This window comes from Carlito syrichta, unplaced genomic scaffold (genome assembly GCF_000164805.1).
Source record: "Carlito syrichta isolate Samal-C Ts95f unplaced genomic scaffold, Tarsius_syrichta-2.0.1 Scaffold301901, whole genome shotgun sequence".
Classification (NCBI taxonomy): Eukaryota; Metazoa; Chordata; class Mammalia; order Primates; family Tarsiidae; genus Carlito; species Carlito syrichta.
The window spans coordinates 92,564-97,072 of record NW_007245997.1 but is presented as its reverse complement, the minus strand read 5'-3'; positions in this window follow the sequence as shown (position 1 = coordinate 97,072).

Below are 4,509 nucleotides of genomic sequence, written 5' to 3'. Positions count from 1 at the left end.
TAATAGTATAACTAACAGTTAAGTCATTTAAGTAAACTTATAGATTATAGTATAGTGTTAAGTTGATAATATTAATCGTTAAAAATATTAGGAGTCAGTGAACTTGGATTGAACCTAGAGTTAACTTAGAAAGTTTTTGTATTAATCAGGGTTTTAGCAAAAGAGTATAATATGAATGATTTATTGAACATTATGGAAAACACTTTGAACAATCTGTATTGAAATTGTGCACCTGTGACCTTAATGTAAGTTTTGTGAAGCACGACAGGCATCATGGAATTCGAATTGTTTGCTTGGAACTTGCAAATCTCGTGATGGTCTTGTGATGCATAGTTTGTAAAGAGCGATATGCATGGAACGTGTACGCCCCCAGCAAGTGATTATCACACTGCTGGAGGGTATAGAAAATGGTTTATAAGTTGGAAGGAGTCCGAATAAAATTTGGCTTCAGTCCTGATCAGACTGTTCCCAGAAGAACTGCCTCTGAGTGGTCTCTTCTCTCCATCCAGATTCTCCGGTGTGGTCCTAACCCACCCTTAGTCGGAGCGGGTCTCCGACAGTGGATGATTCCTTCTTAGAATTTTATCCTCAAATACCTCAACCATGATCAGTATTCTGAAGTACTTGAGGCCTCTGTAGATGTTTACCTTCTGAATTTTCTCCCTAAGATGTCAGAATAAAGCCCTGGAATCGTATTTTCTCTTAGATAGCTTTGTTTAACTTCATTTGTGGTTATTTGGTGCTGAGGTAATAAAAATTTTGGAAATTTGAGTCAATGTGTTTGTGCTCTTCGAACAAAAGCATTTTTTTCTAAATCTTCGTATGAGTTTAAGTCTAAATCTGTGCAATATATAATATATAATATGAATATTGGTGTAAGTCTGGGCTGATATGCTCCCTAGGAATTTTTTTCCCACTGTTTTCTATTGCAACCTTGTGACTATAAGCTCCAGAAACTAGGATATTATCACTGTAGTTCATTGATAATGAATAAACAGCAGATATTTTAATTGGCAATGACTCCTTTAGAGCAATAATTATAATTGGTATGCAGGTATGTGAGAGTAATTTGTATTTAAAAATGAAAAAGTGTAATTTAGTAGTTCAGTAGCTATTTAAAGCAGAGTAAGCAACATCACCATGAAACCAAGTGAATAAAGCATCAACTCTCAGTTGACTTCATAATCTGATTTAGCTTATCTTTTCTTGTATAGGAAACTCATAGGGAGGAATACACATTTGTTTTACTATGCCTTCATTTTTCACTTTCAATTAAAGCAAAAAGAAGTTAGGCTAATCCATATATCAGTGAGTAATCCTCAGAGTTTTCTGAATTGATAGAAACTCTTCTGACAAAAGTTTTTGCATCAAGGTTGATTCACTCACCCAACTCTATTTCTCAATTACTTTCTTGGCAAGATAAATATGTTTTTGCAGCAAAAACTAGTGTTGTATTTAATTATCTCTGCAAGTACAATACATCAATACAATTTTAATTAAGAAATTTTTCAGGTATCTTGGAAGTAATCTATTAAGAAGAGTCTTGAAACATTTAGGTATTGAAGAATTTCCAGGCAATGTTTCAAGTTTCTTTTTTCTTCTTTCTTCTCTTCAGCTAAATGAAACACTATAGTTTTTTTGGTGATACACCTTGTTTCTATTTAGCTATGAAATTGTGCATATTAATTCTATATATCTATGTTCAAAACATTTCCTTTGTTTTTATAATAAGATAAGAAATACCATTTTAAGATTGCAGTATTAAAAGTATTCCAATTTACCCCCAGTCTTTATCATGGTTTTTAAAAAATAATGTTTGTGCAAATATGCTAGTATTTTAGCTATTATTTGAAGTCATGAAAATGGTAAAATTGACTGGAAAATAAAAACTCAGAGTGAACCTGTCATTGTAGGATAATATTATAACTATTCAAGCTAATTCTTGACATATTCAAAATGTCAAAAGAGATAATATGTTAAAATACTTTAGAAACTATTAAGCACAATTTAAATATAATGTGAAATGACTAACTTTAATATTAAACCTAGCATATTTACTGAAACTTGTGGCTTTTATGCAAAAAATTTTATAATTTTCAGCAGAGCTGTCAGTAGAATAATACATACTTCAGAAAATAAGATATGCTTTTATATTTGTTTCTGAGTTGGACAAAGGTAAATATTGCATTATGTTAAGAATAGGCAAGCTTCTAAAATATACAACTATTTAAAAAGTGAATTGCTCAATATAATCATTAAAGTAATGAGATTTTTGTTTTAATTTTTTATTTTAACTTTATTTTATTTAAAGATGTGGGGTACAATTCAGGGTTAGTTATGGGAATGTTGATTATGTGTCCCTCTATCCCCTAGCAGTTTCTATCAACTGCCAAACCCACCCCTCCTCCCCTGGCAGTTTCCCACTACTGCCAATCCCTTTCTTATAGTATTATGATAATTGTGCAAGGTCCCCTTATAAGTGAGAAGATATGGTACTCTGTTCTTTGTTTCTGTGATAGATTACTGAGTATTATAGATGCTAAATCCATCTAAGTTGCTGCAAAGTCCATATGTTTGTCCTTCTTTATGGCTGCATAATATTCCATTGTGTATATGTGCCACATTTTTTTTTAATCCAATGGGCAGCATGGTTGGTTCCATGTTTTTGCTATTGTGAATAGAGCTGGAATAAACATACAGGTGTAGGTATCTTTTTTGTAGAGTGAGTTCCTCCGGGTATATTCCCAATAGGGAAATTGCTGGGTCATATGGAAGGTCAATTTCTAGTTCTTTCAGAAATTGCCACATTGTCTTCCAAAGAGGTTGCACTAGTTTGCATTCCTACCAGCAGTGTAGAAGCCAGTGTTCCTTTTACTCTGCATCCTCACCAGCATCTGTTGTTTGTTTCATTAATGATGACCATTCGTACTGGAGTTAGGTGGTATCTCAATATGGTTTTGATTTGTGTTTCCCTGATGATGAGTGAGGCTGAACATTTTTTCATGTGTCTGTTGGCTGCCCATATATCTTCTTTTGAGAAGTGTCTATTCATGTCTTTTGCCCACTTTTTAATGGGGCTGTTTGTTTTTTTCTTTTGAGTTCCTTGTAGATCCTAGATGTTAGGCCTTTGTCAGAAATACAGTTGGCAAATTTTTTTTTTTTTTACCATTCGGTGGGCTATCTCCCTGCTCTCTTGATTGTTTTTTTTTGCTTTGCAGAAGCTTGTCAGTTTGATGAGGTCCCACTTGTCTATCTTATTTCTTAAGGTATGGGCACTTACAGTTCTGATCAGGAATTGGTTGCCAGTTCCAATTTCCGTAAGGGTGTCTCCTGTGTTTTCTGAGATTTTTATAGTTTGAAGTTTTACGTTTAGGTCTTTGATTCATTTGGAATTAATTTTTGTGTATGGTGATAGGTAGGGGCCCTGTTTCAATCTTCTGCATGTGATCAGCTAGTTTTCCCAGCACCATTTACTGAATAGGTTCTCCTCTCCTCAGTGGTTGTTATTCAAGTTCCTCATATGAGTGAGAAGATATGACACTCTGTTCTTTGTTTCTGTTTTAGATGGATTTAGCATCTATAATACTCTGTAATCTATATCTTGTCAAAGATGAGTTGGTTGAGAAATTGAGGCTTTGCTTCTGGAATCTCTATCCTGTTTCATTGGTCTATATGCCTTCTTGTACTGATACCAGGCTGTTTTGATTACTATAGCCTTATAGTAAAGTTTTAAGTTGGAAGTGTGATACCTCCTGCTTTGTTTCTTTTGCTAAAGATTGTTTTGGCTATTTGTGGTCAATTATGTTTCCATATGAATTTCTGTATTGTCATTTCCAGGTCTGAGAAGAATGATACTGGTAATTTAATAGGTATTGGGTTGAATCTGTAGATTGCCTTTGGTAGGTGGACATTGTAACAATGTTGAATCTTCCTATCAATGAGTATGGAATATTTTCCCATTCGTTTGTGCCTTCTTGGATTTCTTTGAGCAATGTTTTGCAGTTCTCATTGTAAAGGTCTTTCACTTCTCCGGTTAGGAAGATGCCAAGGTATTTCTTTTTTTGGCCTTTGTGAATGGGATTGTGCCTTTAATTTGGGTCTCTGCCTGCTTGCTGTTGGTGTATAGGAATGAAACTGTCTTTTGCACATTTGTTTTGTATGCTGAGACTTTGCCAAAGTTTTTTATCAGTGCAAGCAGGTTTGTGACAGATTCTCTTGGATTTTTAAGGTATAGGATCATATCATCAGCAGAGAGGGATAACTTGACCTCCTCTTTTCCTATTTGAATTTCCCTGATTTCCTTCTCTTCTCTAATTGCCCTAGCTAGGACTTCCAACACAATGTTGAATAATAGGGGTGAGAATGGGCAGCCTTGTCTTGTTCCAGTTTTCCAGGGAAATGTTTCCAGTTTCTGTTCATTTAGCAATATGTTAGCTGTGTGTTTATCGTAGATGGCACTTACTATTTTGAGGTATGTTTTTTCTATTCCTAGATGTTAGATACAAAAAT